Here is a 23,222-nt window from a genome sequence, read left to right as displayed (position 1 = left end):
TTGCTGAATTTGGATATAAAAATGGTAGCGAAACTCCTAGCAAACAGGCTCAGCAGACACATTCCCGACCTAATACACAAAGACCAGGTGGGATTTGTCCCAGGCAGGGAAGCGCGAGATAACACCATCAAAGCCATCTCCCTAATCACTCGCGCAAGATCAACGGACAAACCTTTGTGCCTCCTAGCCGTAGATGCCGAAAAGGCGTTTGACAGGGTCAGGTGGAGTTTCTTGGAGGCCACCCTCTGCCGAATGGGATTGGGGCAAAGGATGAGAAAGTGGATTATGGCGCTGTATAACGGCCCCTCCGCAAGGATACGAGTGAACGGTGCCTTGTCGGATGTGATAATGATAAAGAATGGGACACGACAGGGCTGCCCTCTATCGCCCCTGCTATATGCCCTCACCATGGAATCCTTGGCCAATGCCATCAGGGAAAACGGATCGGTTAGAGGTCAGGCAGAGGGCACCTCTGAACACAAGTTAGCATTATTTGCGGACGACCTCCTCCTGTTCCTGTCAAACCCTAGAGTAGGGTTACCGGTAGTGATGAAGGAGTTTGAAAGATATGGTCAGGTCAGCAATTTTAAAGTGAACCTCCAGAAATCGGAAATTCTTAATGTAACCCTTCCTCAGGAGGAAGCCGAGGCACTCGCTGCTTCCTTCCCTTTCAAATGGAAATACTCCTCCATAAAATACCTTGGGGTTCAACTACCGGCAGACCCGGCACAGATATATGAATTAAATTTCCTTCCCTATGCAGACAGGCTGAGGGCAGACCTTAATAGGTGGAGCCCACTGTATGTTTCGTGGATGGGACGGATTAACTCCATAAAGATGGATGCTCTTCCAAACTTCCTGTATCTGTGTCAGACCCTGCCGATACATCTAGGACGACAATATCTTCTCAATATCCGCTCCCTAATAATTAACTTTGTATGGGCGGGGAGTAGATCGAGGCTCAGCTACAGAGTGCTTACTCAAGCCAAAGAGGAGGGAGGACTGGGGCTTCCAGATTTTGCGCTTTACTATCAAGCAAGTATAGCCAACTTCGTCCTCACACTATTACAAGGGAAGGCGACAAAATTGTGGGTAGAAATAGAACATGAATCAGACGCTAGGGCGATACAGGGGGCCCCATGGATTCCAAGACAATACCTGGGAGACCTCACCTCCCTGTCACCCCCTCGTCAAGGGGATTCTCAAGATTTGGGGGACATTCGCGCCAAAGCTAGGTCTTGTAATGGTCCCGGGCCCCCTCACACCATTGCGGGCTAACCCTCAATTCCCAGCAGCTAGAAGTAATACATCGATACTATCTCTCCCTAGTCATCCAATACCAAGAGTCAGAGATGTACTGACCCAAAATGGAATGAAGTCCTTGACGGAGAGACATGGGAACTCCATCCCACATCTGGGAGCCTGGCTGAGATACCTTCAAGTTAGGGAGTTTGTGGGGTCCCTGGTGCCTGAGGGGTGTGGCAGTAAACAGTTGGTGCTGTTTGAACATCTGTGCATGTCGTCAGCCCCTACCGAGCATGGAATATCAACTATCTATAAGCTGCTGCTGACAAAGGAGATGGGGTACGAACCACCCAGTTATACAGCCCAGTGGGAATCAGAACTAGGCAGAAGTCCAACGAGGGCAGACTGGCAGAGAGCATTCCTTCTATGCCACAAAAGCTCCAGATTTGGTAGACTTCAGGAGCAAACCTATAAGGTCCTATCTAGGTGGTATTGGACACCGTCGAGACTGCATCAACTCGATAAACAAATACCCTCAACCTGTTGGAGGTGCCAGAAAGGCCCTGGAACAATGTCGCACATTTGGTGGGACTGCCCTCCAGTTAGAGACCTCTGGTATAATATAGAAACATTATACAATGAAATGACCAGGTCGGCGGTGTCCCTGACAGCTGAACTGACCCTGCTCCTGATGTTCCCTGGACCTATAGCCAAAGTCAAGGCGGACTTATTAAGGATGGTGATATTGGCGACAAGGATGTCTGTCCCTGGGTTATGGAGATCCGCGACCCCACCGTCTAGAATAGTATGGGCTGAGAAGTTGAACCTCCTTATGAGGTATGAAGAAGAAGGGGCTGAGTGCGAGCAGGAACGATTGTACTCCCACGATTTCTGGAGCCCATGGATTGTGATGAGAGCCTCAGACCACTTCAAACTATGGCTGGAAACAGGTCGTATAGATCGATAATAACCATCAAGAACAGGTAAGCGAGGCTGATATATTCCCTTACCCCCCCCCCCTATCCCCACCCCACCTCTCCTCCCATCTCCCCCCCACCCCCCCTGTTATGTTCATGATTTGTTATAGTCTCACATTGCGCAGTTCTCAACTTCTGATACGAGACATAGATGATTAAGCCGTACAACTTAGTTAAGGCCATATGTAATATGAAATCAAGATGTGTTGAATGTTGTACTTACACGGTCACATGTTGATATCATCGATGTTGTGCTATGTCTTTATAATACTCTTTTTTAAAATTAATAAAAACCGATTGAACCTAAGAATTTCACTTTAAACGACACAATAAGAGAGCCCCCCACCACGGCCCACTTAATCCTGGCCACATTCCGAAAACCAACGAAATAAAACCGCGCTAATAGGTCCGCAGTCGCGACCACTTTCCCACCAACGCGGTTACTGCTAAGGTGCATATAACCACGGACACTGGGACAGGACACGTACTGCCTCAAAGACATCCCCCTCCTCCTTCTCCAACAATGAAAACATTCTTGGCAAATGCTTTCGCAGTGGTCCGTCTGGCGGCAGTCCAAGAATTTCACCTTAAACGATACAATAAGAAAGACCCCCACCACCCCCCGCCACGGCCCACTTAATCCTGGCCACATTCCTGAAAACCAACTAAATACAACCGCGGTAGTATTCCGTTATCCCTATCTGAAGCTTTCAGCCGACTGGTAGAGCATTGGTGGCTTAAAACTTGTTGGTACTGCTAAGTCCAAAGATTAGCGTACAGCTGAGGTTGGAATACAGGTGGCTATAGAACACACCATCCCTGCAGGGCAAGGGACTGAGTGGCAGCAGGTACCGACCCTAAATGGAAGCAGGCCAGCTGAGAACCACATACTCCCTGAATGATTTTGTACTGACCGATGATGAGGCCTTTACTTCTGATCATCTTTGGTAATTCCTAAGAAAGATCCGTGGTAGTAGCGGGAAACTTGGATTGCTATTTGCTAACACTTTGAAATGGACAACGGAAACCATAGGAATGAAGCCTTTCCATTTTCCAGCTTGAGATGAAAAGGAGTGCAGACTTTCAGTACCTTGAGTATCCTTTTCATTGCAAGCAAATGCCCCTCTCTTGTCTTAGAAAATACTAACTTTTCCACATAGGTGTTGTCAATCTGTCTATACTGTTACTACTAAAATCCCACTAATACTGGGCTATGCCTATCCTGCTGTTACGGAAATGTTACAGGGGTCTGTCGATACCGTTACTACTGAAATGTAACTGATACTGTGCTCTGCCTATACTGCAGCTACTGAAATGTTACTGGGGTCTGTCTTTACTGTAACTACAGAAGTGTTAACAGGGTCTCCCTAGACTTCTGCAGCATATCTGTTAGTGGGGTGTGCGTATACCTTAGCTACAGGAGTATTACAGGGGTCGGTGCATACTATGGGTGCACTAAGTGTTCCCATCGTGGTGTTCCACGTACATGGCCCAAAAAAAATTTACCCAGTCTGACTAGGGCATGCAGTGTGGGCCGAAGCCCACCTGTATGTAATCTGACGTTAGCTCTGCTGTCCAGGGCACTGCAATGGGATATATTTATGTACCGCCGGTGGGTTCCAGCAAGCCACCCATGCTGTGGGTCCACACGGACTTCACATTAGGGAGTTGTACCTGCCTGTGTCGACTTATAAAAAAACCCAGTCTGACCGGGGCATGCAGTGTGGGCCGAAGCCCACCTTCATTTTATCTGACGTTACCTCAGCTGTGCAGGGCAATGCAATGGGATTTATTTATGTACCGCCGGTGGCTTCCTGGGACCCACCCATGCTGTCGGTCCACGCGGAGTTGTACCTGCCTGTGTCTACTTATAAAAACTGGGGCATGCAGTGTGGCCTACTATCCAGGGCACTGCATTGGGACAAACTACAGGAGCAATACAGTGCTAATGAGACGTGCACAGCTACGCTAGCAATGGACTCCGCTGTAGGCCCACGATTGCTGAGGGTTTGTGCAGAGGCCTATGTCCTGGGTGCAGTGAAAGTCCGCTTCCTGCCTACGATTGCTGAAGCTGTGGGCCGAGGAGTGGGCGCGGTGCCAGTCTGCAATGTTTGGCCGCTCAGATTTATTTTTTGTTCATGTCTTGGGTTGCCTAGGACCCACCTATGCTGTTGGTGCCCACTTAGTTCCCATCGTGGTGTTTGACCTGTCTGGCACAAAGACACTGACTGACTTGGGTAGGGGGCAGAGTGCAGATGGCTTTCCCCTTGCCGTGTCGATTGAGCTATGCGACACATTGACAGAATGAATACTGTGTGGGCACATGGATTCCCTATTGCTATGCCCATGTTTGCAGCTCCTGACGGAGGTGGCACAGGATTGGATTTCTCATTGCTTCTGTACAGCATTGTGGGCTATCGCCCCGCCCCTTTTAAAGAGGGTCACTGCCTGGCCCTGCCAACCCTCTGCAGTGTGTGCCTCCGGTTCCTCCTCATGGCAGACACACTTATAAATAGACATGAGGGTGGTGTGGCTATGCAGCCAGCGTGTGGCATGAGGGCAGCTGAAGGCTGCGCAGGGACACTTTGGTGCGCGCTGTGGATGCTGGGTCGTGTGTGTGTGTGGGGGTTGGGCAGCATGTAACCCAGGAGAAGAGGCAGCGGTGTGTCCCGCAGGCAGTGCTAGTGCTTAGTTGGAGGTAGTGTGGTGCTTAGCTAAGGTGTGCCTTGCTAATGAGGGTTTGTCCGAAGTAAAAATGGTTAGGGGGGGCACTCTTGCTGCTAATGTGGCTTAATAGTGGGACCTGGGAACCTGAGATGCAGCCCAGCATGTTGCCCCTCGCCTGCCCTATCCGTTTCTGTGTCGTTTCCATCACTTTCTTGGGTTTTGCAAATTTTCACCAATGAAAACCTTAGCGGAGCATGGGTGATATACAGAAATGCTCGAGTCGCCCATTGACTTCAATGGGGTTCGCGGAAAGTTTGACTCGAGCAACGAGCACCCGAGCATTTTGGTGCTCACTCATCTCTACTGCACATCCAAGTGGAAGAATGTATCAAGTGGGGTACCACAAGGCTCTGTCCTGGGCCCAGTGTTGTTCAATATCTTTATAAATGATCTGGAGGAGGGAATTCATGGGAAACTGATCAAATTTGCTGATGACACAAAGCTAGGAGGGATAGCTAACACTAGGGAAGAGAGAGAGTATTTAAAAAGATCTAGAAAGGCTTGCACAGTAGGCAGCGACTAACAGAATGGTATTTAACAAAGAGAAATGCAAAGTCAACATCTGGGCAAGAAAAATGAAAAAAGCACATACAGAATGGGAGGAATTGAGCTAAGCAGCAGCACATGTGAAAAAGACTTGGGTATACTAATAGATCATAGACTGAACATGAGTCAACAATGTGATGCAGCAGCCAAAAAGGCAAACACAATTCTGGGATGTATTAAGAGAAGCATAGAGTCTAGATCACCTGAGGTCGTTATCCCCCTCTACTCTTCCTTAGTCAGACCTCATCTGGAATACTGTGTCCAGTTCAGGGCTCTCCACTTTAAAAAAGACATAGACAAACTTGAGCAAGTTCAGAGAAGAGTTACCAAGATGGTAAGCGGTCTGCAAATCATGTCCTATGAAGAACGGTTAAAGGATCTGGGAATGTTTAGTTTGCAAAAAAAGAAGGCTGAGAGGAGACTTAATAGCTGTCTACAAATATCTGAAGGGCTGTCACACTGCAGAGGCATCAGCCCTATTCTCATTTGCACAAGGAAAGACTAGAAGCAATGGGATGAAACTGAAAGGGAGGAGAAACAAATTAGATATTAGAAAAAACTTTCTGACAGTGAGGGTGATCAATGAGTGGAACAGGTTACCATGGGAGGTGGGGAGTTCTCCTTCAATGGAAGTGTTCAAACAAAGGCTGGACAAATATCTGTCTGGGACGATTTAGTTAATCCTGCACTGAGCAAGGGGTTGAACCCGATGACCCTGGAGGTCCCTTTCAACTCTACCATTCTATGATTCTATGAAACCTAGCGAGTGGATACCTTATGCATATGAAAATAGTCTTGGATAATTTTTTCCACAGACCACACACTAATCTTGAGATTTTGGCCTAGGTCGCAAATTGTTACGTGGATATTTTCCAAAATAGCGGCCTCCACTTGCTTGATGGTGTGTTCATCGATAGCGGAGTGGGGTCGCCCTGGAATGTGGTCCGTTTCTACTGAATTCCGACGATATTTGAATTGACAGTGCCACTTTTTGACTGCTTCATATCATGGGGAATCTTCTCCATAAGCCTCTTCCATCTCATCGAACGTCTCCCTTGATGTGTGGCCTGTCAAGTAAAAGAACTTGATGTGTATTCCACTGGGTCCATTATCAGACCTCGCACCACTTCAGCACCCGTAAAAGAAAGACTGTTATCAGTTCAGAGTTGCAAATTGGCACATAGCCTATAGAGACTTGTATCGTTACACATGTGCAGTTTCAGCATTATGCAATAAATAGACGTGAGTTGGGGGAAATCTTTAATGAACGTCCCTTGTAGTTTTGTTAAATAAAACATGGTGTAACTTGCCATGTATTGTTCATCTCACATTGGATTTGCTTAATTTTAAAGGGGTTGTCCCGCGCCGAAACGGGTTTTTTTTTTTTTCAACCCCCCCCCCGTTCGGCGCGAGACAACCCCGATGCAGGGAGGTAAAGAAAGCTCACCGGAGCGCTTACCTGAATCCCCGCGCTCCGGTGACTTCTCTACTCACCGCTGAAGATGGCCTCTTCCTCCGTGGACCGCAGCTCTTCTGTGCGGTCCACTGCCGATTCCAGCCTCCTGATTGGCTGGAATCGGCACGTGACGGGGCGGAGCTACACGGAGCTACACGGAGCCCCATAGAAGACTGCAGAAGACCCGGACTGCGCAAGCGCGGCTAATTTGGCCATCGGAGGGCGAAAATTAGTCGGCACCATGGAGACGAGGACGCCAGCAACGGAACAGGTAAGTATAAAACTTTTTATAACTTCTGCATGGCTCATAATTAATGCACAATGTACATTACAAAGTGCATTATTATGGCCATGCAGAAGTGTACAGACCCACTTGCTGCCTCGGGACAACCCCTTTAAGACCTTTTAAGAACCAGATTTTTTTATGCCATGATACATAAAACTACAGAATTCATGACTGCATATACTCATATACATATTTGTGGTGATACATACAAAAATGTGTACATACAGTTTATAGATAATCACATATATTGTCAGTATGTGGATCTAGATCAAGGGTGCACAACTCCAGTCCTCAAGGCACTCTAACAGGCCACGTTTTTTGGATTTCCTCAGGTGATGTAATTATTATCAGTCCTCAGACATTGCCATGGGTGTTCTTACTATAAAATATCCTGAAAACATGACCTGTTGGGGGTCGCTGAGGACTGAAGTTGGGCACCCCTATAGAGTGTATAATGTGCAGTGGTCCTTCAACATACAGTATTAAAGAGAAACTAATTTTTTTCACATTAATAAATGAGCTATTAAGAAAGCTAGAAATAAATGTTTTATTAACTAAATCTGCCTCCATCATGGTGAACATACCAGCTGAAGCTCCATTCCAGCACCATCCACTTCTACCTGCAGGCTTTCCTTATGACTAGGTGAAGTACGTACAGCGTTTCACAGCACTGGTTGTACAGACCGAGAACAGGCTGGGAATACGGTGGGCAGCTTCTGGATGTGCGAGCTCACTGGAGGCCTGCTGGGAGTTGCTGTCCCGCATTCTGCTCCTCTCTGGTCGCCTGCGCTGTCACCCATTGCTGCTGAGCTCCCTTTCACTTCCGCATCACATGAGTGAAAACCACAAATGTCAATTGGGCAGCGCCTTGATACTAATATTGTATGTTCAAAAAAAGAACTCCATAAATAGGAAAGAAAGGACTTACCTGGCGCTGTGTGGAGGATCTCCCTAGCGCCTAGAGTCGTGGCAGCATAAAGCCTTGCTCGTAAGCATTTCCCACCATGGAAGAACTTAACCTACCCATTCCCCTATCTGAAAAAAATTTACCTACCTCAAAAAATGTGATGAGCCTGTTTTAGCTCTATTTGCAGCCTTTAGAAGCATTCTCTGTGTTTTACGTGTGAAACACACTTTGGGATGTTGCGCTCACTTCAGCAACCACGTGCGAAACCTTCAGGAAGCCTGTTTTAACTTTATTTGCAGCCTTTAGAAGCATTCTCCATGTGTCATACGAGTGAAACACACTTTGGGATGTTGCACTCACTTTAGCAGCCACGTGCAAAACCTTCTCACACCAGTGCTGGATTCACATCTACACTGCTCAGTTCTGCTGTGGAGTACCCTCCATGCTGCTGCTGCTGCTTCTGAGAGTTTGCAAACTGAGAAATAGAGAACAAATAATAGACTGCCTGCAAAGAATGAGTCCTCACACCGCCCCATACGAATCTTTGATCGCTTTTAGGGCTTATTTACAGGAGCATATATCGGCCGGCGGTTTCACTGCCAGTCGATATAACGCTTCCATCTAAGCAGTCCCCCGTTCCCTCCTGCTCACCAGCTCTCTGCCTTTCTCCTCCAGTGTGGAATTTGCCATGGGAGGGGGTGGAGCTAAGGGGATAAGGGGTGGGGAGGGATCGGGAGCTTAGCTCCGCCCACATCCTGCCCACTCCCATTGCAAACCGGGGAGGAGAGAGACAGAGAGCTGGTGAGGGGAAGGGAAAGGGGGACTGCTCAGATGGAAACGTATATCGGCTAGCCGTGAAAACGCCGACCTATATATGCTTGTGTAAATAAGCCGTCGATCAAATTTTTTCATGAGTTAATCATGCAGAATTAATAATGTGATATTTTAATAAACTGGAACTTTACGAATGCAGCGATACCAATTTTTCATTTTTTTTCTTTTTGATGCAACTACCGGGAAAGTTTTTTAACTTTTAGTCTTTCTTAACTTTATAATAATTAAAAAAATCTTTATTTAACTTATTTTTTTAACTTCTTTTCTCCCCATAGGGCTTATATAATGAAATACTATGGTATTGCATTAGGCCGTGTTTTAGCAAGCTTCCTATTAAAGATGCGGTACAGGCACATCTTTGTAGGTCGAAATACATGGCAGCTGTGTTGGCCTCCAGAGGGCTTCTGGCTGCCATAACACCTAGATAGCAACTCCGTGATCGCAGTGGTGCTGTTCGACACATTTAAATCCCCATCGATCGGGACATTTAACTGCCGCTATTAGAACTAACAGCCACATTTATAAGGATACCAGCCATGATCTGTGCTGTCTCTGATCACAGCTGTTGATCGCTGGTGTTGGCTGGCAGAGACAGCTAATATCTGCGGTGCATGGGGTGGTTTCGGCTCCAAAACCTGTTCCATGCGCAGCATATGCTGTGGATGGCTATATACATCCTAATTGCATGGGGTATGTGCAGCTAGGACATATATAGTTGTATGTATTGCATTTTTGCAAATTTTCCAAGAAAGTCAGACAGGCAGTTCTGTCTCTTGTTGCCCAAAAACAATGTTCACACAAAGTTTATTTACCAAGGAGAAAGGTAACCAAAAATTGCAAAAGGAAAAAAAAAAAAAGCAAACTTTAAACACAAAGTTTTTACAGATTCAATAAACATTAAATACAACCTAAAGAACTCCAAATGTGCAGCACATACACAGAGCTGCAGTAATGGGGTTGTGCCGAGATGGCATCCCCTTTTTATGCCCGGTGAAGCATATCATCATAGAGCGGGATTCCCCCTCTAGGTCTCCAAACTGAGAGCTGCGTTCTGGTTCTAAGGACGGCCATTCATGTGAATAGTTGTCTTGTAATACCACATTTCACCTGCGGAGGTTGTGGCAGGCAGGCTGCGGCTTTTCCTGAGTACATTTACAGCTTGCCAGTAGCAGGATTAGAGGCGATCAACTGATTGCCCTAAACCCCGCATTCCCAAAGTGGTTGTTCTGCTTGACACAACCCCTTTGAGGCTATGCGCTGCGGAATAAGTTGGTGCTATATAAAGAGTATTATTATATGTGCCAAGAGGTACCCTGCCCAGGTCCGTAGACCGCAGGTGCCCATCTTCCAGACAGATGTACATCATATATTTTCTTGCTATTTGCATAGGGCCCTATGGATGACATCTGCCCCATCATACAGTAGAGCTTTATGTTTGGCGCACACCAAGAGATTTCAAATCTAAACGCAATAAACAGATGAAAGTGAATCTACATTCCACAGTCTGAGCCACCACAGGAGGCTGCAGTGCTGGAAGACGGATCCATCAGATGATTACAATCTGATTTGCCCCTCTTTCCCAGCCATGTATTTGGGCGTTCACCATCTCCGTGCAGCAAATACATCGTAACAGAAGATTCAGCTATCGGCAAAGTCATGCCAAGTCTAATGCAGACAGATGGTTGACTCCTACTGTGGGGTTGCAAGCTATAATAGCAGGAAACTTATTTTATTAAGTGTACCAAATCTTGTCCACAGCATCTGATCGGTCACGGCTTACATTTTATAGACTGAAAACAAAAAATTTACTTTTTGCTAGTTTTCTCAAAAACTTCAAAAATCAAACAAACATTTTCCAGAGGGCCAACAGGCACTAACCAAGTACTTTACAAACCAGTAAAGAGCAGACAAACAACACAGTTTAGAGTTGGAACAATCGCCACAGTCTATGTAGCAAGTCCCCTGCGCTCCACGTAAGCTACAGATAGTAGAGGAGGCTGGACAGGGAATTGTGTGGTTCTCGATGGATGCTCTGCCCAACCAGAAAGGCGAGTTTATGGGCGTACTGGCATGGTGCGGGAACCCTGATGACTCCGGGCCAGTTGTAGTACTGGTGGCACAGCTTTGTAGGTAAGGCGCTGCATGTGGTCGGGCTTCAGTCCTCCGCTGTCGTACACCACGTTGTAATGTGTCGGGGAGACGGTTCCCTGCCTCACAGACTGGCTGATAATGAAGAAGTCGTACCATTCAGGTCTGGTGACTTCAGTGTCAACTATGGTTCCTGGTGGCGGATTCTGGAGCCGACCGCCAACCACAGCAAAGAATCTGGCGTTTATTCTTTTCTTCACCACGACAACTGTTAGTTTAGGGTTGTAGTCTTTCCCAGCAGACTTGATGCAGTCCATGAACTGTGAGACCTCGTAGTTCACCAGGGTTTTGAGCTGCCCATCGCCCACGCCGTCTCTGTAGATGATGGTGCGTTTGGGCAGCGTGCTGTTACACTTATACCAGGTGTGCAGAGCGGCTTGCATACAGACTTTAAGTCCGTCAACAATCTCTTGCTTTTGGTCCTGCACAACACACCGAGAAAACCAGCGCCTCATGCCTTTATTCATGCTGGCAACGAAGCCAGCGATTGATCTCTTCCCTTGCAGGGTGTCGTGATGGCAATCAATGCCGATGATCATCATCTTGTCCAGCGGTATCTCCACGCTCCACAGCTCTCCTCCTAATTTAAAGTTCATCTGTAAGGCAATTTTAGTGCAGATGGACATTAGCGTCTGGAGTTTGCTCAAGGTCCTGGCGATGACACACTGACTGGGGACAGGCGAATCCAAACACAGGAACTTCTTGATGGAGTCATACTTCATCTTATTATTGCTGGACAGGATGCAGACAACCATTTCTGTGTGGTCTGTAATGTTCTGCTGGAAGGCTTGTAAATATCCACCGACCGTGTCCTCAATCTCAACCATCACGGCCCGGTTCATTTGGATGCCCATTTGCTGCGTGATCTTGAACAGGTTTTGCAGAAGAGCATTTGCCGCGTCGTAGTTCCTCCGGGTATAAACCAGCAGCCAGTTAGTCAGATCCCGGACACCGATCAGGTTTTGTCCTCGCATGTCTTTTGACCAGTCTGCAAACTGAGGATTATAGTCTACAGCTTTGCCACTTAGCAAATTTTTTTCTGCTGGTGCCACTCTCCCAGTAAACTGCAGGAGTCGGGTATCGAAGTTCAGCCCCCAGTCACGGAGCTCCTTCTGTACGCTTTCATCCCTGTGAATGTATTGCAGGAACTTTCCCACTTGCTGCTCCCTCTTGTCTGGCGCTAAGCGAATGTGAACAGCGAGATCTTTCATGACCGTGAAATCGTTTCTCATTCTGTCTGTCAAACCTGTTAGGTTACAAAACTCCGGTACTAGAATAATTGCTCCATTAGCGACACCCGGCCTGGGCCTTCGCGGGATGTTGACAATTAGGGGCTGATTCATGTCTGTGACTTGTAGATTGTATTGATTTTTATAGTAGTCCACAAAGGTGATCTCGCTGCCATCTGCCTTCTTAAAGGTGGACTGCGGAGTCATGTTCCAGGCTATCTCATCGATGCGGTAGGTCTTATTGTTGTACTTGGTGAGTACAATCTGTCCGACAAGTTCTTTGACGCAGAAGTCCTGGAATCTCTGAGGGCCAGCCGAGGAATAGATATTTTCCATTATGTTGTGAACAGTTTCATTCCTGAGAACTTTATGGCTGACGTCGATACTCTACAAGATGTTGCTTTCGTATTGCAGGATGGATGTGGCAAAACGGGGCCAGATGGAAAGTCGGTGAGTTCTGACTTCTGTCGCGTCGTTTGGGTTGTAGTAGTTGCGTCCAATCTGCTTCATGTTCATTAGCTTCAGAAGTCTCTTGAAAATGATGTTGTAGAACTGAAAGCAGGTTGGCGACGTTGGTGGGAGCTCATTCGTCGGAGTAATAGTCACCTTCACAGTCTCTCCATTTCGAATTTGGCTACTCACCTCCGTCTTGGGTATTCTTTTTGGTAAAAACAATACCGTTCCGTTGAACACACGCGCTTTCCCAATGGTTTCTTCATGCTGGTATAGTAGGGCCAACCGCAAACGAATGGACTCCACGGGGGGGTTGTAGTCAACGTGATACTGGTACAAGGCCCACTGGGGTCGCGAGACCAGTTTGATGTGGTTGGTCACAAGCTGAATGGAGCTCCCAGAAACACCAGATTTAGATGCTTGGACGTGCTGTATGGTTTGTCGGGTGTTCAACCCGGTGTCATAGAAGTCACGTCTACGGCCTCCCCGTTCCCCGAGCGATATGTCCTGAAATCCGGCTGCGAGCTGCAGAACCTCAGGCGGTCGTCTCTCCACGGCTGGCGGACCTCTTTGGCGCCCTCTTCCAACAAGTAATGGCTCAGGGGCCGGTGCCTGCGGCTGCTGCGTTGGTGGTCGTTGTGGCCTCTCTGTGGGCCTGGGGGCTTGAGTCTCTGGCACCTGCTGTCCGCGTGGTCATTGCGAGGCCTGCTCCTGGGCGTGGGCTCTCCCGCGGGCGCGGGCTCTGGCTCTTCCAGTCATCTTCTATTCTTGCAGACCTGCTGGGACTTGTAGTGCCGCCTCACTAAAGGGAGAAGGCGGTAAAAATACCTGCTGCGCCACAAACACCTCACTACTCCTTCTCCGTGTCCATCTCGGAGAGCCCTTTGGCCATCTCGGAGAGAGCCCTGTGGCCATACCGGTAACTACCGCAGCTTAAGACAGTCTCGGACCATAAATTCTCATAAGTTACCTTGAAATTTCATGTCCTAACTAATTCGCTATATACTGCGTTTTAAAGAATCAATTGATTGGTAACCACTGAAAAGCAGAAGTGCCTGTCGACCGTCTCAGAGAAGGCAGCAAAGACACAGACCAATGGAGACTTTCAAATGTGTTCAAGCCTTTATTGATGGGGGAAGGGCTGGTGATTTTTTCCATTAAAATGATGGGAGATTTTGGGTGATTGGGCACTGTGTAATGCTTAAAGAGGTGTTCCCGTGATTCAAAGTGAAAGTTATATGCTTCATAAGGTGATAACAGAGAATTGTGCAATATAATGTTATACCTTGTTTTACAAAGCTGCAGAGATGTTGCTCTACCCGTGGTCGCCCCCCCCCCTCCCCCCCGCTTGGTTCTCCATTGGTATCCAGTAGTTACGATCTGTATACTCCACTGTTACCGGTCAGGCTGCTCAGTGCCTTCAGATTCTGTATTATTGACCCAGTTTGTACAGTTGTGAATGCCCATGTCAGTAACTGGCAATGAGGCATTGTGGGGGATGTAGTTTTTGCAGTCGTCCTCCCATTTTAAGTAACAATGTGTTAATCTGAAGCTAGCAGTGGTAGAGCATGGCGGCAAAAAAAGTTACTAGAGTTCACTTTGACAATTTAGATGGATGTTTAGAATAATGGCAATAAGTGGAACCGTTAGGGCAATTTTGCCCAGTCTCTGAATTACCCCCTTAAAGAGACGCTTTCAAAGCAATGGGTTGTCTGTTTAAAGCAGGACAGATCCTCCAAAGCTGGGATGCTCTTTGCAGCTCACCGCTCTGACTAGGAGATAAGCATTCTGGACGGATTTAACTCTGAATTCCCGAATAACATATGTGGAATAGGTTGTCTAAAGTTGATAACTCCTTTAAGTACTGAGCACATTTAAATACTTAAAACAAGGGAACAGAGCCCAGAAAAACGCATGTTTTGGTGAAATTTTACTGTTCTACAGCACTAACCTCAAATTCCTATTCCAAGAATTATTAGCACTTGTTTGGACAGCACTGCTGAAATGCGTGGAGATCTTTTGCATCATGGTTCCCCTCCCCGGCCTATTGACAGACTGAGCTGAAAAAATATACCCAAACGATTAGCTTTATGGTTCAAAATGTGTTTTATTTTTAAAAAGTTATGCAATTAACATCTTATGTCATCAAACGTTGTCAGGTAATATCACTTTGCAATATTGTGCAATTTTATACGTTATAACACTAAACTGAATGTATCTGCCAAACTTGACTTATGAAATTATTTTAACATGAGCTAACAATGATACTAACGGTGCTTATTATTAAAAGATAGCAAGAAAGACAAGGGGAAAAAGAAAAAGGGAGGAGAGCGAAAGACAGATTTAAAGATGAAGCTGGAGAGGAAGGGGGGTATTGTAGGGGAAAAAGGGAGGGGAGTGGAGGTGGGAAGGGTGGACCAACCCGCTAGTTGCTTAGGCATCGATCGATTGTCTCAGCAACTTAATCATGGTAAGGTGGTTTGGAATTGTTGTGGGGGGGTGATGCCGCTTATGACCCATGTTGACACCTCTGATGATTTCCGATGTATGACCCAGGCGGACCAGGTTGCCAGATAGCCACTATGCCTCATCTCGTCTCTAGTACATAGTTCTTCCAGGTATTGTATATTGTCTAGTGCTTCGATCCACATTAGTCTTGTGGGTGGTGATGTGGATTTCCATTTTCTGGGAATTATTTGGCGTACAGCCAATATGAAAAACCTCAATAGTGATTTCTTGGCCTGTGCTACAGAGCCTGGTAGCATTGATAACAACGCTATTTCCGGGGTCAGTTTCAGATTCTGTCTGTTCACCCAGGAATAGAGCGCGCCAACCTCTTGCCAGAGGGGGCAGATCATCGAGCACGACCACCATATGTGGATAAAGGTGCCTTTTTCTCTTAGGCATCTCCAACATACGTCCGGATATTGTGGGAAGACTCTAGCAAGCCCTGCCGGTGTTCTATACCATCTTGTCAAAATCTTGTAATTTAATTCTTGTAACTTGCTAGAGGTGATGATTTTATGTGTTAGGATATATGATCTCCTCCATGACTCCTCGGGGGGGGAACCGCCTAGCTCCCTTTCCCATTCCCTTTCCAGCACTACACCACTTCTTTGGCTATTCTCCGCTATCATAAAGTGATATAACTCAGATATTTTACCTCTTGCTAGCTTATTGAGAATAAATTGATTTTCAAAGGGTGTCGTGGAGGTTTCTAAGGATTGTGGGCCCCCCAAAGACCTAATATAGTGGCATAATTGGTGGTATTGGAACCATGCTCCAGCTGGTACGTCCCTGCCCTCTAAGATCTCTCCTAGTGGTTTTATACCAGTTCCTCCTAGCATGTCTTTTATTCTGGGGATGTCCTCTGTCTGATCATTCACCAGTAGGTTTACAATAGAGGAGCCGTTATAAAATGTTGGGATATCCCGATTTCCTACTAGTGGGGTCAGGGGTCCTGGTCTCTTTATCAGGCCTGCCTTAGTTGCGGGGCCTACCCAAGTTGTCAGTACCCCTTCAATAAATGGAGAGAGTCCCAGGTTTTTGAATTTTCCATTGCCCGGGATCCAGACCAGGCCCCTTCCCCTGTAAGGAGCTGAGTCTTGCTCCGCGGCCGCCCAGCGTTTCCGGGATCTGTTCCGTATGAGTTCCAGAACTCTTCTTGTTAGTGAGGCTTTATAATAAAGTGAAATGTTGGGTATCCCCATTCCCCCGTTCTCTTTGGGGCCAGTTAATGTCTTCCAATTGCGTCTCGGCCTTTTGTCTCCCCAGATAAACCTCATCATGACTTTCCTGATCCTATTTAGATAAGCTCCTGGAAGTCTGATGGGTATGGTTTGAAGGATATATAATAGTCTGGGTAGGACGTTCATTTTTATAGAACTGATTCTACCGAACCAGGAGAGGGGTACTGCCCGCCAGCCATCCAGATCCTTTTCGAGCTTCGCTAAGAGTGGTTTATAGTTTAATTGGAAGAGATCTTTTATGTCGGGTGTGATTGTTATCCCTAGGTATTTGATCCCTTTTTTTTCCCATCTGAATGGGAATGCGTTCTCTATGTCTCTTTCCTCATTGTGGGGTATGTTTATGTTCAGGATTTCAGATTTATTTAAGTTAACCTTAAAATTGGAGAAGCGGCCGAATCTCCTGAACTCTTCCAGGATACTGGGAAGAGCTATCCTCGGGTTTGATATGTAGATTAAAAGATCGTCGGCGTAGAGGGCGACTTTCTGTTCATCATTGGCCACCTGTAGCCCCCTGATGTCTGTATTAGCTCTGAGGGCATTGGCCAGGGTCTCCATCACTATGATGTACAAAAAGGGAGACAGGGGACAGCCCTGCCTTGTTCCGTTCCTGATCTGGATCTGCCTGGACAGGTTCCCATTTACTCGTATTTTTGCAGAGGGGTTGGTGTAGAGTGCCATAACCCACTCCAAAAATCTTGTGCCCAGCCCAATTTGTTTTAGCGTCGTTTCCAGGAATCCCCAATCCACTCTATCAAAAGCCTTTTCGGCATCAACCGATAGAAGGCAGAGGGGTGTACCTGACTCAACGGCCCTTGATATAAGTGCTAGAGTGCGGACTGTGCTGTCCCCTGCCTCCCTCCCAGGGACGAAGCCCACCTGGTCCCCGTGTATCAGGGTCGGTATGTGGGGCTGCAGGCGGCTCGCCAGCATCCTAGCAAATAGTTTGGTATCGATGTTTAGAAGTGATATTGGCCTATAGCTTCCACAGTTGGTCGGGTCCTTTCCAGGTTTTGGGAGGACTGTTATGACCGCCTGCAGTGCTTGTGCCGGGAAGGGGGATGTTCTAGATACTGTATTGAATGCTTCCAGCATCAAAGGGGCCAGGCGTTCCCAACATATCTTATAAAAGTGGGGTGTGAACCCGTCCGGGCCCGGGCTTTTGCCAATTTTCAGGGATCCGACCGCCTCTCCCAAGTCCTGTAGTGTGAAGTCAGTCTCCATTGCCATCATGTCCTCGTGGGATATGCTTTTAGAGGCATGGGCTGTTATGTATGTATTTCTTTCTGTGCTGTGTTCCCCTTTCGTGGTGTTTTGTTCCTTTTTCAAGTTATATAATTTTTGATAATATGTGTGAAAGCTCTCGAGGATTCTGGTGTTGTCGTGGACTAACCCCTCCCCTGATTTGTCTATGGCGAATACGTAAGTCTGGGGTGGCCTGGGGTTTAATGCTCTCGCTAATCCCTTGCCACACTTGTCCCCGCACTCGTAGAACTTTCCTCTGGCTCTGTCGCGTTGACATAGAGAGGTCTGGTCTAGTATGCTGAGAATGCTAGTTCGGGTCGCTGAGATCTCCGCTGCGGTGTCCGCAGCAGGGGACGTTTTATTTGTCGTCTCTAGTTTGTTTAGGTGGGTTAATAGTGTCTCTAGTTTAGCGGACCTCAGTTTTTTAATTCTAGACCCATGCGATATAAAGATTCCACGTAGTACACACTTAAGAGCTTCCCATTTCAGGGGAGCTGCAGTGGTATCTGAGGCGTGGTTGGCTATGAAGGTGCCTATTGACTGCTGTATTTCCTGTAGGCATACCGCATCGTACAGGAGATTGTCATTTAGACGCCAGTCAAAGCTCGTTTTGTTCCCCTGTCCTATTACTAGTGATCCCCATACTGGAGCATAGTCCGACCACACAAAGGAGCCAATTGATGATGAGGGCCTCCTATCCAACAGTCCGTGTGATACATATAAATAATCCAGTCTATGATAGCTGTTGTGAGCTAGTGAATGGAAGCTAAAATCTCGTTCTCTGGGATGAAGTGTCCTCCACATGTCTATCAGTCTAAGACTGGCTAGTTCTGCTCTGAGTGTACGTGTTGCTGAGGGGGAAGCCCCCGACGTACCCCCCGAGGAGTCACGGACCGGATCCATGCTGAGGTTGAAGTCTCCTCCCAGGATGATATTGGACCCACCCGCGAAGGCCGCCAGAGCCCCCAGTAACCGGATTCCGAAGCTCTGCTGACCTTGATTTGGGAAGTAAGCATTAGCCAATGTTATTATTTCATCATTTACTTGAATTTTTAGGAATAGGTATCTCCCATTTTTATCTGATTCGGAGGCCAAGAGCTTGTGTGGTAATCGTTTGTGTATTGTTATAGAAGTGCCTCCTGCTTTTTTCGTCGGATGTGGGCTATGATACCAGGAGGTATAGTGGCGATATCTGCATTTGGGCACCTTGGACTCCTGGAAGTGTGTTTCTTGTAAGAAGACTATCATTGTCCTCTTGCGGTGGAAGTGGTCCATGATCTGCCCCCTCTTGGCCGGTTTGTTTAACCCCCTCGCGTTAAAGGTGCTGAAGGTGAGATCAGCCATCTGTTCGAATTATGAGTTGTCTCAGCTGAGGTCGGCGGTGGTTAGGTGAGTGGTGTTTGGGTGGGGAAGGGGGGAGGGGTATGCAGGTAAGAGCTGTCATAGTGAGAGTAGGTAGGAGTAGAGAGAGCAAAGAAAAAAGGTAGAGAAAGAAAGGCTTTACCGTTGAAGCCTTGTGCAGCGCAGGGTAGTTGCGCATGCTTTCTGGGCGAGCTACTGGCTTGGGTTTTGCCAGTGGTCGCAAAAATGCGATTGGTCGCCCTGTGTGGGGAGCGAGGAGGTGCCGGAAGGGAATGCGCCGGACCCCCGCGTCCCCCACCAACGAGGCCAGTGTGTGGTTATTGCTACCGGCCCCTTTTTTGGGGGGGCCTTAGAGGATGACCCTTGAGGCACCAGGGGATGTATAGTTATGTTTTACATTAAGAGTGTAGAGTGGGGGAAGAGGTTGATAAAGCATGAAATATAGACGTTGAGCAGGAAAATAGGTAGAGGTCCTTCTATAACTAAAGTTTTCAACTATTAACTCTGAAAAACGACTCGTCTCAGTCTCTTAGCGGTGAGTCAGTCCCGTGGCCCAGAGTCCTCTCTGCCTCAGTAGGTGGTCTCATTTGACACTTCTCCCATCCTAGGATTTGGAAACTTATGGGAGATGTGGTCTATTTGTCTCAACATCTTCTCGTGGGATGGCCGAGGCAGGGGCGGTGGAGTCAAAGTCAATTTGATGTTCTGGGCCGCTGTTAAGAGAGTTCAGGTCAAAGGTGATCCTTTTAAATATATCCTCACGGGTTCATGTGTTTCTGTCTGGGCGGGCTCGTCTGTCTCGTTGGGCCTTGGGTTGTGTGTTCTGCCATTGTTCTTGTGTTGTGGGGGCCAGGGCTGTTGGGACCATGGGCCAGTCCGGCAGGGCTATCATTGGTAGTTGTAGCGTTCCTAAGAAGTTGGGGAGATCACCTAAGTTGCGGAAGACAGCTGTTTTCCCGTCTTTTGTGGCGGACAGTGAGAAGGGGAACCCCCATCTGTATGGTGTCCCCTGAGTTTTCAGTGCTGCCAGGAGAGGTTTGAGCGCTCCTCTCATACGTAGAGTGTGTCGCGCTAGGTCTTGAAGAAGTATAACGGGTTTGCCATTATGGTGTAAGTCTCCTCTCTCTCTGGCCTTTCGAAGGATCGCATCTTTGTCCTTATAAAAATGAACTCTGCAAATTATATCTCTGGGCCTGTTGGGATCTGTGGCCCTAGGTCCCAGGGCTCTATGGATCCGGTCTATCTCTATCGGACTCTCCGCTGGCCGTTTTAATAGTTGTTGGAAGAAAGTCTGTGCCCATTCTTCTAAGTGTTGTCCCTCAACCTCCTCTGGCAGGCCTCGTATTCGGATATTGTTTCGACGGTTCCGGTTTTCCAGATCGTCAATATGCATAATAAGGCCTGTGATCTGATCTGCCTGTGCTTGTATTGCTTGTCTATGGTTTTCTAATATGGCCGCCGTGCCCTCCTGGGTGTCTTCTATTTGCACTATTCTGTGGCCTAGATGCTGTATGTCTGAGCGTATACTGTCTATAGCTTGCTTGTTGGATGCTTCAAATTCATGGAACAGGTCGGTTAGCTCGCTCTTTGTGGGTATCGTCATAATGTGGCGTTTCCAGGCATCATCGCCTGGTTCATGTGAGGGACCCCTGGTGTCCTTGGGGGGTGAGCTATTTGTGGTGTTGGGCATAGGAGACAGTGTCCATGCTGGGCTATTGCCCCTATCAGACATGCGGGTCTGTGCTGTGGGGGAGGGTGAGCTGTGTTGTGTGCAGGGGCTGTTGCCCGGTGTACTCACTGCACCCACGCTCATGGTGTCTCTTCTCTGCTCCGGCCGTTCTGCCAGGGGAAGGTCTTTGCAGCTTTCCTCTCTTCCTGGTCTGCCTTCTGCTATCGCTGTCTGCGGGGCTTCAGCTCTGGGGCGCTGGACTGCAGGTGCTTGTGTGGACTGCTGCGGTTCCCGCGATTCTGCTGATGCCGGCGCCATCTTGCTTCCCGCGGCTGTCTCTCCCGCTCCGCCGAAATACCGCTCCATAGCGCCGCCTCCGCTGACCGGAGTACAGGGTTGTGACCGGGGGGGTCTTCTCTTCCCCATGGATTACTCGGGGTTCCTTTTCTGCCGCTCGCCGGTGCCTCAGGGCTGCAGGGAAGGTAGGAGACGCGGGAGCCCGTCTAAAGTGCGGCTTACTCCGCCATCCGCTTGGCCACGCCCCCCAAACGATTAGCTTTAGTTGATTTTAACTTTGAAAACTATTTAGTCTATACATGTAATTAATGTACGGTAATTAATCTATACAAGATGTGATACGGCCGGGAATTGAGGCTCTAGTACCCTGTTGGACCACCTCTAGCTTGGATACAAGATGTGATACGGGCGGGCATGGAGGCTCTAGGACCCTGTTGGACCGCCTCTAGCTCAGATGCAAGATGTGATACGAGCAGGCATAGAGGCTCTAGTACCCTGTTGGGCATCCTCTAGCTTGAATACTAGATGTGATATGGTGGGCATGGAGGCTATAGTACCCTGTTGGACTGTCTATAGCTTGGATACAAGATGTGATACGAGCGGGCATAGAGGCTCTAGGACCCTGTTGTACCGCCTCTAACTGGGATACAAGATGTGGAAGTTAACATCCCAGATGGTCCCACTTATGTTCTTTTGGTGATAAATCTGGTGACCGGGCGGCCACAATAGTGTGACACTGTTGTGGGGGCTTCCTGTGATCCCCTTGTGTGCGGCCAAGCATTATCCTACTGGAAAATGCCTCTTCCTGACAACGACCACCACCAATCAGCAGTATGTACGGGCGGCAGTGCAGAGGAGATAGAGAACTGCTAACCTGCCCTGCTGTTGGCATGCGATCCTACAATAGTGATGGCCAGCTTGAATTCCAGTACGTTTGCTTTATAAGACACACTGACTGGGGGAAAAAAGTGCGTCTGCGGGCGAAGTCAGACAAGCGTTTTTTTCTGCGCCTATATGCACAGAAATAAGTGCGTCTGATAGAACTATTGGTTTCCGATGGTGTGTTCACATGTCCGTCCTTTACAGGTGCAAAATACTCACACCTGCAAAAGATAGGACATCAGTGCACTGGGAAGCCCTGTGCTGCGTGGAAAGATTCTCTGCAGGGAGTCTCTCATTACTGAACACCGTGACAGCATTGTCAGTGTTCAGTGACAAGGGGACTCCCCACAGGAATAAAGGAATCCCTTGACACAGCTGTGACAGCTGTGGCAAAGGTTTGCGATGCCATCCCGTTGCTTTCAATGGGATGCAGGCAACTAATGCAGTGATTTTCAGGGAAGGGCTTGAAATATAATCCTTCCCCTGAAAATCATCCCTAGCTTCTGTAAAAAAAAATCATCTCTCCGCTGCTGTCAGGCGCTGGCTCCCCAACACTCTTCTGCTCTTCTGCAGTTTCTTCTCCTGCTAGGGATTTAAAAATCCCCGTCTCCTGAAAGCGCTGTGTCTGATTGGCTGAGCGTGCAGCCAATCACAGGCAGCACTCAACCATTTATTGAATGACAGCTGAGTGCTGCCTGTAATTGGTCACAGCGCTCAGCCAATCACAGGCAGCACTCAGCCATTCATTGAATTCCCGGCAGGGATGATTTACAGGGAAGGGCTTATATCTGAATGCCTGCATGCCAATGCTTTCTCAAAGGGGCCCTTTGAGAAAGCAGATGTGAAACATGCGTTGGGGCTCAGGATACAGGTCTTGACTATGATGTGGTAACAACTTTGCATTTATATTTTGTGTGATCTGACAGTCTTAATTTATTGCCTTGTTTGTCTGGCTTGTATTATATATGACTTAGTAGATCCACTATTGTATTTATTGCTATCCTATTTATACCATGAATATATTTTTATTCTATTGTTTAAGTCCTGTTCCTGCAATCCAGATACTCATTTTTCCCACTATATATATGTTTTTAACTACTCGGATCGGCTGAGCATTTACGTGTTTTACAAGGGAACACTAGAGATTCAACGTGCCCAATCCGGCTTCCTGCCAAAATCATCTGTTAAGGAAAAGTCAGGAGGCCCCAAACAC

General features: G+C 47.7%; 1 pseudogene; it reads right to left on the bottom strand.

The window, feature by feature from the left end:
* Positions 1–10,774: 10,774 nt before the first annotated feature.
* On the bottom strand, positions 10,775–13,567 carry LOC136586420 (piwi-like protein 1 pseudogene; annotated as a pseudogene).
* Positions 13,568–23,222: the final 9,655 nt, after the last annotated feature.

Source organism: Eleutherodactylus coqui, chromosome 12 (assembly GCF_035609145.1).
Source record: "Eleutherodactylus coqui strain aEleCoq1 chromosome 12, aEleCoq1.hap1, whole genome shotgun sequence".
In the NCBI taxonomy this organism is placed as follows: Eukaryota; Metazoa; Chordata; class Amphibia; order Anura; family Eleutherodactylidae; genus Eleutherodactylus; species Eleutherodactylus coqui.
The sequence above is the reverse complement of the archived record's forward strand: the minus strand, read 5'-3'. Positions and strand labels throughout refer to the sequence as shown.